Source organism: Emys orbicularis, chromosome 4 (genome assembly GCF_028017835.1).
Source record: "Emys orbicularis isolate rEmyOrb1 chromosome 4, rEmyOrb1.hap1, whole genome shotgun sequence".
Lineage (NCBI taxonomy): Eukaryota > Metazoa > Chordata > Testudines > Emydidae > Emys > Emys orbicularis.
The window spans coordinates 86292375-86305252 of NC_088686.1; positions in this window are offsets into that span (position 1 = coordinate 86292375).

A 12878-nucleotide genomic window follows, 5' to 3' on the forward strand; every position below is an offset into this window, starting at 1 on the left:
CAACTATACTACATTCAACAATGGATGATGTGATCTATGTAACAGAAATAGAAAAACCTGTGATTACATACCGTTGTAGAGCAACTAATAAAACTTGTCAGCCAAAGCACTGTTGGAAAATGAGGATATACATGTGCGTATCTTTTTCAGCAATATATTTCCATTATTATGAAGAAGAGAAAGCGTCTCTTTGAACTTGGCTCGTGGGATTTCTTCAGAATTTAAAAGAAACACTCAAGCTCCTAGAAGAGAAAGCCAGGTGGTTTACTGACCTGCTATGTGTGCTCTCTGCTGCTATGTAGGGGGAGAGCTTTGGTTCGCAGGCTCAGGTTCTTGCACTTTGGGCTGAGGCTAGAATTGCTGTAGACATGTTATACTCAGCATGGAAAAAGGGGTGGAGTGCCTTGCATTGCTCAACGGTGACTGTCCTCTACGGCCTGGTAAAGAGTGGCACTGACAGGTTCCCAGTGTACTCCCATCCAGTCCAGCCCTCCAGGCACAAGGCAGGATAAAGTGAAGAGAAATTGGTAGTAATCCTTAGAGACTTTATATGAGGGAAAGGAGGCCCCAAGCAAGGGGAAGGGGAAGATTGGAAGGGATTCTTGTTTTATCCAAACCCATTTGCCCCTCCCTATGTTTATGATACTGACTTGAATGCCCTATAGCAGTACATGGACAACTATTTTAATTCTAAAGCTGAAAGGCCTTCCTTTTCAGCAGGGTTACAAACATTGCATGCATATTCTGCCCTGAATACAACCACAAGAAATGTTGTCTAAGCAGCTCACAAATTGTATATTTACTTAAAGGGAAAGTGTCAACTTACAATTCCAATTATGTTTTTAAAATGTTGTCCTTACCTATGCTACTAAAATAACTATAGCACCTTAGAACTAAAAATATTTTAACATCTAATAGAAATTAATCATTTTAGTGAGTTAAAGTTTGTAGAGTGCTCTGAAAATGGAAAGCACTGTTTATTATTTGTGCCATATGTTTGGATTCTGCCAGTGAAAATCTCAAACCACAAAAGTGAACATTCTCAAGCACATGAGGCCACTGAAGCTAATGGGAGTGGGGGCCCTCAGCACCCCTTTGGAGGTACTGAGCACCTTGCTGGATCAAAACCCTAAGTCCTGTGCAACCAGATCCAAACTTCCCCAATGTTTTGGTGTAGTGATATCTAGGGATTTAGTGTGGGTCTGTCTTTGGAATTCATTCATGTTGGACAATGAAAACAGACTGGCCATTTTCCCTTTTGGTTTTAGTCAGTTTCACTGTCCTTTTTCCATGCAATGCCACAATACTATTGTTCAGACTGCTCTGCAGGGTTGTTATTTAAATCTTTATAATCAGTTTTTATTGGTTTTAAAAATGTATTTTAAACATTTCCATTTCCATTAGATTTTGTAAATACCTTTTCTTTTACACAATCTTAATTTGGGGGCTAAAAACCAGTTGACAGGGCCCCTTCAATTAGACATAAAACAGCAGGACAATTGTCTTTCAATAAAACATTTCTATCTGTCCCACCTGGATAAAAATAATCTTGTAACAGTTATGGAAGAATATGGAAGAAAAGAGCTTGATCCTGCAAGCACTTACACACATAAGAAACTTTAGTCATGTGAATAGTCCCATTGAATACAAATGTTTGCAGGTTACAAGGCCTTAAATTAGAATAGCAAAAATAGCAAATTAGAAAATGCATTTGATCATAGCCCAATGAACACAATGAGGACATTGCTGAAATGAAAGAGGAAAACATGGATCATCTGTTGATCCTCCTGCATGCTGCTTGGCTTTCCCCATTACAGACAATGCATAACCCGATTTGTGCATTTAGTTTTTAAAAAATTATATGTTTTCAACAATTACTTAAAGGCTCTTTATTTCATGATCTCTCACATTAAAGATCTTTAAAATCTGACCTCAACATAGAGTTTGTTCAATTAGAGATGACCCCTGCTTTAACTTTTTATAGATTGCATGTTCCTTGTGGTCACTCTACAGAACTCAGTATAATAGAACATTTCCAGCTGTAACAAGAGAGCTTAGCCCTACAAAGATCTGAGCCACAGGCTTAATGCTGTGCAATCTACATCTCCAAAACACCTGTTCAGAGGATGACTGACAAACAATCATGCCATTATTCATCTGTGAAATTGGCATGGTAAACCCATAGCCCTGAAATCCTAACCACAACAAAGGGTCAAAAATAAGGCAAATTCACTTGCATTTGGCTATTAGTTGATGTTATAGATGAGCCAATGACATTTATCAGACTGTCCCATTAAAAGCCATATGTGCATACTTTTTCCACTTGTGAAAACTTTATAAGCAGTGATAATAATTAGAACAATTTTGATATTTTGTTTGGCAAATGCTCCTTTCATTTGAAATATTAAGGTAGGTACTCATTTTAATCCAAGTTTGAGCTTGAGAAATTAGAAAATTATTATATGTTCCATTAATAGTTAGGGATGATTTTTTTGATATTTCTGTAGAACCTCTTTTTTTATATTTTGACATTCCAATTAGACTTTAAATAGTTCATTAGCTATTTGAGATGACCACAAAGCATCTTTTGAAGCAATTATCCCCAATATGACAGTGAAGTATTATTCAGAGAAGATATAGCTTTGGATTTCTAAAATATTGTAAACCCAAAGATGTGGCTCTTAAGAACAGTAATATTTTTTATTTATACTTTCAAGGCAAGGCAATGAAACTCATGCACTCAGATCTGCTACTGATCATTGAAACAATTTAAATCAATGCAGTCACCGAATTCCAAGCAGACTATAGCAAATATTCATTCGTCATTAGAGCAAATATGTCAACCAGTTCAATTAATACTAAAAATCACAGTATAATTTAATAATATTTTATAATATTATGCATACCAAGTTTTGTGGTCAGAATTTTTTTCCTCAGAAATTTTGATTTTTCATAAAAAAAATTTTTTTTTAATTTTTGGCTGAAAATTGAAAACTTTTTGATTTTTTGACAAAAAGTCAAAATTTTCCCTGGAAAGCAGACACCTTTTGTGAAAAAATTCAATTTTCTTCTGAAAAACAGTTTACATAGAAAATTTTCGAGCAACCCTAATTCCAGGCCAGAGCCTCAACTGGTGTAAATCACAATAGCTCATGGAAATTTGATCTTCTTTTGTCCAAAAAGGATTTTTAATTTAAAGTGGTTATTTTTGCTTTCATACCTGTTAATCTGAGGAGCATAAATATCTTGTTTCAGGATTCATTTTATATATATTTTTTTAATTGTTAAGTGTTATATTAATAAATATATTTAATTGCAACTGTCAATTTTCTACAAAGGTCATTTTGGCGGGTGAAATTTCAGTCCCCATGTGAGAAGTGGGAGAACAACCAAGCCAACGTTCCTTCTTTTTAACTTAGAGTCTCTGATTGGTTTCCATTGTGGCCCAAGTATACCTTATGGGACTCCACATATTGCAGATCAAAGAGTAAACAAAATACCATTTAGAAGGTAGTCAAATAAGTCATAATGAACAAATGCTTTGAAAAATGCCACTTCTTTTTCTATGTGCACATTTTCTACAACACATCACAATTTTCCCATATGTGTTCATTATTCTAATTTTTTTTCAAATGCTTGATTTGCAGATTGTTCATGAGCAGTTTGTTGAGAATGCTCAGTATTTGTAAATAAAATGTAAGCAGTTTTGGCTGGACTTGTAGGTTACATGGGATGTTTCCATTTCTTAATTGGCGTATCTCTTTGAATCAGTTTGACAGAGCAAATGCTCATGATTATGAATTTGAAACTTGCTTTCAGTGAAAATTCTCCAAAATTTCACTTAAAATACACTTTGTATTGCATATTTGTGGAAAGAGAACACAAATTGGAGTACTGTAAGCACAGCTGAAGTAAATTAATATAAACAAATTATGTGTGGAATGTTTATGCAATATTCACTGAGCTTTATATAACTATCCCCTTAATACATGCAAGATCTCCATAGGCTGTATTTGGGACATCTGCTGAGGATCTTTTTCTCACTGCATAATTTCCCAAAGACCAAGGGGCAGACAAATGTTTACTTTCTTGAAACAAGAATATGACCAAATAAAAAAAAATATAATGAACACAATAATCTGCTTTTCTCTCTAAACTGGTGTCTGGGGACCCTCTTAGCCTGGGAAGAATGGAAAGGGGCAGTTGTCAATGGTTTTACTGGTTCTTTAAGATACATCTCTGGTTACAAGCTGTAATAGAAGGGTCCTTTTCAGTGCCCCCTGTCAGAGAGTTGATCTAGTCTGTTATACACAATTGTCTATTTCACAATAAGATATTTCAGTCCTGTGGTCTTCAAAGTGCCCATTGAAAGCACTAATTAGTGATCGTTTAAGGTACTTATGTAATGTTAACTTCAGCACACAAGGGATGCTCTTGAGCCTGGCCCCTGTTCATTCCATTTCATTTTGGAGCTTTGAAGATAATTGATTTTTTGAAGAGTGCAGCATTCCCTTAAAAATCAGAGACTAATAGAGTAGGGGGGCTAAGTTTGACTCAACCATTCATGCCCTGTTTAAAGGAAGAACTGACTGTTTACTTTTTCCCCGCTGGATATCAATTAATAGAATTTAAAATCAGTGAACTAACCAAATGTGAAACAGCTTAAAGCATAATTACACTGAAGCAGAAATCTTTAATTATAAATAATCAGGATCACAAGAGATTTAAAAAAACCCACTGATGGTGGATCAAAACATGGAGATGAAGTCTTAAAAAATCAATTTCTACATATTTTGTAAAAGTATATGGGGCCAACTCCAGGGCTGCAACTGCAAGTCAAGAGAATTTATACGCAAAGGTAAATAAAGCTCACTTTTGCACTTCCTGGTCCCTAGCTCTAGTCCCCCGGGGTGTGTTAGAGCACCCGGTTGGCTGCAAACAGCCCCAAGAGTCCAGAACCATATCTGAAGATTAGCATAGTATAGAGGCATCCCAGCCACTTTGCCTTTCCTCTAGCTATGTCTTGTTTTCCCTGTTACATTAGCAGCAGAGAGAGGAAGTGGCGGAACAGCCTTTCAATTGGCTCCACTACATTGAGAATCACCTTTGCTTGGAGAGATCCTGCCTGAGCTGATTGCACCAGCTCTAGGGCTAGACAGTGCAAAGCGGAAGACAGCACTCACACAACTAACTTGTGAACCTGATCCCTGAACTTGTGTGGTGGGTTACAGCCCAGAAACATCCTTGCAAATGACTGGCATCAAGAGATGTATTGAAATCTGTACCTGAAGTTGTAACAAGGGGCATTTTCTAGCTGTTATTTTTCTTCAAATGTAGACTAACTGAAGAGTATGCTGAACCCACATGACCTCTCCACCTGCGCAAGATAGTGTTATATAAGGATGACAGTCTCCCTCTGCACTGTAAGGTTATGCCTGTTTCAGTCTGTCAATCAAAGAAAGAGAAGTAAGTTAGGGTCTAAACTCTAGTTGAGTGCTTCAATCACAATCATTTCTCTAGGTTGAACTATTTTTGGACCTCCCAACCTGGTTTGTTAAGTTATAAATGTCTAGATATAGATGAGTGAGTTACTTGGCCAGTCATGAAAAGTCTTGTGAAAAATTTTTTTGTGTCATAGTCAGTGCTATGGTTTAAAAAAAAAAAAAAAAGCGTCTGGTTACTATGAAAAAAATGAATGACTTTCCCCATTCCTTGCATTTTCTCAGGGGCAGGATTCTGATCCTCAAAGGTCAGTGTATACAACCACCCAGGCTTGCACATAAACGGCATAGCCTTTTTTACATGCAGTATAGAGATGTCATTCACCAGTTCATTAATCATACCAATCACCCAGGCAGACACTACCAATATTTCATATATATATTTAAAAAAAAAATCTATGAAATGACATTTTAAAAAACTCCTAAAGGAATCACACTGACCCACTTGTGGTCTGTGCTGCAGCTCTAGAACTCAGGGGGAAGAGGCTGTTTTAAGTTATGGCAGCCCACCCGGGACTAGCAATGAGTGGCTTTTCTGTCCAGAATGGCGACAGTGGCGTAAGTGATGTCCCTATTCCAGCAAGCCAGTTGCGCTGGTGCTCGCAGGGAGGTCTCGTAGTGCTTCTTATGGCAACCCAAGGCAATGCTTGCACCTGGGGAATTTTCCCTTGTAGCTTGTTTTGGCTCTTGTACACTGCAAGTGGTATATAGGGGCCATGGGGGAAATCCCATCCACAGAGTTTATCTCCATTTTTACAATTTATCCATTTTGTCATTTCCAAGAATCAGCCCCACTTAATTTTGTATAGTTATGTAGTATGTAATTTGCTGTTTTGAGGAAAAAGAAATGGTAACAGCTACAGAAATGGTCTCCATGGCTGCATCTACACTGAGCTTTTAGTTAAAATCTCCCACCATTGCCCTATTATGGGTGCTGCTCCGTTTGTACTATCATTGATGCGATCACTTGAGTAGAACAGCTATCAGCATTTTAATCATCTGTTCATCTAACCCTTCTTAGAGCAGGTCTAGATGAGCTGGTGGCAAAGGCACTGGTGGCCAGTCTACACCAATGCTTCCACTGATTTTAACAAAAAGTTCAGGGTAGACAAAGCCTACAAGCCTTATATAGCTATTAATCTGTTTGTTTATCAGTACAAACAGCCATGTGCATCTCTCTGGGGGATTACATCAGGCTAAGCTCCTGGGTTTGCATTAAGGACACTTATCTGTCAAGAAAACAAGAACCTTGAAATTAATTGTAGGACAGCTACAGGGGCAAAATAAACCCCACTCACAAAGCTATGACTAGAATGAAATGGTAAGGGATTCCTAAAGGTTTTCTTGATATTGATAATGAGCTGGATTCTGCAAAGTGGTGAGCACCTCTTGGGAGGTGCTGAGCACTCTCAGCTCCAATGGAATTCACTTGAAGACACGAAGCGCCTGTAAGATAGTGTCCCAAAAGTGCAGGGTTGGTAGACATTAGAATTTGAGTTCTTGTTTCGAAATCATGTAGCCTTCTATCAATTTTCTAGCCCTCAGATCCTGTTAGTGGCTGGATACGGCAACCGTCACCAGGAGCCAGATTGTGTTACCCTTCATCACAAAGATTTCACTGTTGGAAAGTGTAGAGTATTCTGATGCTTTCTGAAAGCTATTTGAAATTTGAAGTCAAGAATCAAAGAGAGGTGAAAGTGTAAGAAAGCCTATCCAGTTTCAAGTCAGAGAAGCTTTCTTTTCATACAGAATTTTGAAGGGAAATTGTCCAACTCCTCCACTGTTGGTAGCGCACATTCACAAAGAGGCAACTAAATGCCTATTGCTTGGATCAAACTGAAGGAAATTCTAACTGAAGCTTTTAATTTCTTCATACATGGTCTATAGCTAAAGAATCACAGATCATCAAATATTTATAAACCATTAAGAATGTTTGATACTGAGTTTACAAGGTGGTTCTGGGAGTATGCTATTAAGTGCTAAGTCATACTTGAGAAATCAAATTTAAAGAGATATTTAATGCTTTTTAGTTATGAGGAATAATGATTTGTTGTAATTTTATACGCATTCATTAGTAGCAATGTAACCTGAGTGTACTGAAGGCAGAAATCTTGCTGGTTTCTTAATAGGTTTTGCATCTGGACACTGATAATGGACTATTAACTATTGTCTTCTCTCTTTAACTGGTAGAGTATAAAGACTGTAAAAATAAAACACTCTTTCCAGATGGAGTAACTAGAGTGTAATTTTTTTAAAATGATTGGATCAAGTTTTCAGAAAAAATACACACACACAAAACAACAAAACAAAAAAAAACAAGCTAACAAAAATGTAGTAAGGAAGTCGTTTCAATTAATACAACAATCACTATAATTTACAAAAAAGACAATGCAAAATACAAATCTATTGCTTTATGTCTTTTAGCTTCTATTTTCTTTTTTAACAGAAGTAAACCCAGTGCATGAACATAAGTTCAATGTGTTCTAGTTACATTGATAAATAAAAAAATGTTGGCTTAGTAATGATATCTCTTATGAGCCATGATATATCACAACTTTATTAATGTGCCAACGTGACACCAAATTTCAGAGTGCTTTTCCCCCTTTCCTCACTAATTTAACATTGTTTCCTGCATTAAATCTATGTTTGATTATCCTTTTAAGCATTCTGAATAAGCTAGGGGTCTGTTAGCTTTCCATTCTCGTCAGGGTCATCAGTACCAATTTCTTGGTCTTCTTTGGAAGGCGTCTTTAATAATTTCAGTATACACATTTCGGGAGAGGAGCTGATCTTCATATTCAAATCTGTGGCTTGAGCCAAAGACCACTGAAATCAATGGAAAGACTCCCAATTGTTTCAAGAGGCTTTGGATCTGACCCATACTGCTTCAACATCTTTGTAATTTGTGACAAGAGAAAAAGATTTATAGGACAGGTCAGCTAATGGTTAGAGTATAATTTTTAAACTTTTAACAAAAGTCATAAGAGCAGAAGCCACAACTGACTCAAGAATGAAAAATGTAATATTGATATGGATGTGGAAATACCAGAGGTTCTGGAGATGAGAATATGCTTTCTGTCCACTGACCGAAGCGCTCTCAAAGAGGGCAAGCAGAACTTCCCAGTCTCTCTCTCTCACTCCAGAAAGGTTCTGTCTGATCCTACATCCTCTGAAGTCAGTGGCTAACCTTCTATTGACTGTAATGCGAGCAGACACCATCAAAGATTGGGACACTCCATTTATACTAGAGCATTGGTGAAACTGTGGCCCCACTCTAGTTAATGGAAGTTTTTCTATTGACCTTAATGAGGTCAGGATTTCCCCATGTCAGTCACATGCATTATTTGATCATTCTACAGAGAGTCACCATACCATAACTATGACAGGATTAATGTTTTCAGGCCAGTCAGATTGGTTGCCTTTATATCCACCTATAAGTTATTTTATTCCATTTTCAAGGCCTTGACCTAAATATAAAATGTCTCTTGCAATTCCATTTTTAAAGTAGTTTTAAGACATTTTTCAGGAAAGGGAATAGGAATTTCTAACTCAATGCAGGTTTAGTAATTGTGCATTCTTATTATTACTATTACTGAATATATTGTAGTAGCATTCAGAGGTCCCCATCAGAATCAGGACCAACTTTGATAGTCAAAACTTCAGAAGAAATATCCCCCAAAGTCTGCAATCTACAGTGGCAAATGGGAGAAAGAAGAGGGGTGCAATCAGATTATACAATTTTTATATCCATATATACATTGGAAGCTTTTTGTTATTATAAATAGATAAAGTAAGTCTCAATGATCCCCATCTGCTCTTCCACGTACACATCACTAATTGGCTGGTTCCTTATAGGTATCAAAGCAGAGGAGGGTTTTGAGGTGGGTTCTGAGGAAGTTAAGGCTGTTGATCTTACTGGTCAGTTCAGGGAGGACATTCCATGCATAAGGGTTGTTAGCAGTGAAAAAGGTGCAGAGATCTATATGTAAGAAGCTGACTCCAGGATGGATGAGGCTGCCATTGATGGAGGGGAGGAAGCTGGGCTATTATAAGAGATAAGAGAGATTAAGTAGGGAAGCTATAAACAGCTGGAGCTCACCTATATTAATGGCTCATCTAGATTTCATTGAAGTCAATGGTGAATTTTGCTTTTAAATCAAAGGCACGATGTGGCCCATTGTGAGCAGGTCTGGCCCACTAGCTGTGGAAACAGCAGATCTATTAAATGACTGAAAATCTTTAAATATCAGAGAATGAAATATGCTGATTTTGGTAACTAATAAATAGCCAGGCACTAAATAACTGGGGGGAAAATCACTGTACATTAACCTTTTTCTAAACTGACATAGAATTGATGAGGTGGGGGCGGGGGTATTAAGTGTAAAAAAATAGACTTCAGAAATTAAACTGGGGAACGAGTACACCTATAGCCAAGATTGTGTACTGGAAAAGATTCAGATGGGACACTAAATACACCAATGGTTATTTACTATGGGATTCATTTCTTTCACATTAGAGTACACCTATTATTTTTCTTTAGTTTATGCTTAAACAGCCATCTAATTAAAAGGAATGGATCTTCCATTAAGTTAATAGCTGAACAAAACACTGTCTGCTCTGCAAGAATATTTTTTATTTGATAGGTAATATGCTGCATAATTACAATTAGCAGGATATTTCATTTAACCTTCAGAAATTATCTTATCATTCACCATAACTGAGCATTCCTTTCTGGGTCTGTGGGTCAAGGAAAGGGTTAAAATTCTCTATCACTATCTTGATCTTTGTTGAAATGGTGTATGGGAATGAAATGGTTGCCAATTTCTTTGCAATGCATTCTGACTGTACGGGAGTTCTTTTTCTCCTGACAGGCAGGTGAGATCAAAGTGGTGCAGGACAAAAGGGGCTCAGCAGTGATTTGTCAGGGGACGAAAGGCAGTCCTGTCTGGGAAAGTGGCTGTAGCCCAGAACGAGCCTTCAGATCACTAACACACTAAAGAAATCATGGCATGAGAAAAAGTACAGCAGAAAAGGTTCAAAGGTCAGTTTTATTTGGTTTGGATTATTGGTGCCTCCTTTTAAACCAAAGAGCAAGAGGGAAAAAGAACAGGCTAATAACCCTTGTTATTGTCCAGGAAAAAACTCTTTTGTACACATTGCTTGGGGATTGTCTGTAATTAAAATGCTGTTTTTAGAACAAGGGCCTGATCCTGAAAAATCCTTACTCACGTGAGTAGTTCTTAATCACATGAATAGCCCCATGGAATTCTTCAAGTGCACAAAGAGAGTACAGGTTTGCAGGCTTGGGACTAAATTTGGTTTGGGGACGTTCTTTGTGTGTGTGTGTGTGTGTGTGTGTTTATTCCTCAGAGGTTGGCATTGCCATGTTTTCAAATAAAAATAGGAGTGTAATGAGTAATCTGAGAAAAGATTTTTATTTAAAAAATTGTTTGTAAGATCTCAGGGGGAAAAAAGCCTTTGTAGAAAGAGTAAGTTAATCCATTAGTTTTGTATTATATTAAAATATAAAAAAATAATTACCTCTCTCAGACCTAAGCAATTGGAGTGATTCTGCACATAAATAAAAATAATGGGCCAGATCCTCAGCTGGTGTAAATTGACACAGATCTTTCGATTTCAATTCAACTATATTGATTTATACCAGCTGAGGATCTCCCCCCAATAATCATATATTTTTAAAAATTGTTTTGGACTAGAAACTAGTACACTCTACATTTGAATCCAGAACTGAATGTCTCATTCCTCGATCTGGCATTTTTAGCTCCCATTGAAAAGTGGAAGCCATACTAGTGGATCAAGAGTAGCTTTGAAAAGAGTTCAATAAAGCCTTCTAAGTCAGAGGATAGTTGTGGTGATATGGACCCTTTGCATAAACCTCTGCAGGAAAATGCAGGGTGACCTGGCCTCCAGTTTCTCAGTACAAAGTAGCATTAATCATGCCTGATGTGGTTACATGGAATTTGTTCCTTGGCTTCACCTTCTCCATCTTGAATGGAGCAGAGGAACAGATAAGCAGAAAAGAGGGAGGGAGGGAGGGAGGAGGTCAGAGCAAGCTTCTGTCTTTGTACCCTCTTCTTTCCTTCTGTCTTAACTCAATAATAAATATTTGTTGAAATTTTATGGTTCAGTTGGTTTTGATATGATACTGAAAATAGCATGTACATTTATGCGGGGAAATGGTATATTTCCAGATAAGTGGAAAGATGTTTCGGGCTCCATGTCAAGATTTCCTCCAGTGAAGAACATGATATCACTCACATTTTCATGATCTTACCTCTAATTGAAGAAAAGGAAATGTCTCTGACTGAGGCTGAAATACCCTTCCTTTTTGAGTAAACATCCACAACCACTCCTGAATGCCTTGTCAATATTAGTTATTTTAATGTATTATTTATATTATGGAAATGCCCAAAGGCCACAATCAGGTCTGGGGCTCCATTGAACTAGGTGCTCTATAAACATTTAAGAAGACACAGTCCCTGCCCATAAGAGTTTATGGTACAATATAAAAAGACAAAAAATAGACAAAGATCAAGGAAAAAGAGATACAATATACCAACAAAGTGTCCCAAAGGGTAGCAGGCACCCATGATGTTAGTTCCATCTTGGTTTATTTTACAAATTTGATTGTATATTTGTTTTATTTATAAAAAAAAATGTGCTCAGTATCCAAAAATCAGTATATATGAAAAACCTATATTCACTGTCCATTCAAAGGACTGTTAAAGAGTGGTCTCTAAAGTATTATTCTTTCAATAGGGTGGGTGAGAATTATACTTGAAAAGCTGAAGAGAACCTTATAAAAATTAAAGAACAATTAAAATAAAAATTATTGTTCTTTTTATAAAAGAGTTAAAATACAATTAAGCACTTCAAATGGAAATATAAAGTAAAAACAGATTTTTAATATATAAGAGGTCATTTGTAGCCAAATTGTTGATACCCAAGATATAAATGACACAGAAAAAAATGATACGTTGTCATAATTGCTATGGTTCTTCAAGACGATTGCAAGCATGGATCCTATAGGTGATGAATGGAACCACAGCATACAAGCTTGAAACGTTGTAAATCTGTGTATTTTGCAGCTGTGTTCATTCCCTGCCTGTGTACTTACATCCCCAACTAAGGGTGTATAATGCGGCGCAGCCATAAGTAACACTCATTTCCTTCTACTGTATCAAGAATTTGTTGTAAGAAGGGGTGAGGGAACTATGAGCCAGTAGTCTCAAAGAACCACAGTTACTTTGGTGAGTAACAATTCTTTCTTCTTCAAGCATAGCCTGCATGGATCCCTGTAGTTCCCTTAGGAGGTGGATCTGAAGAAAAGTACATGAATAAAGATTCCAGGATGTC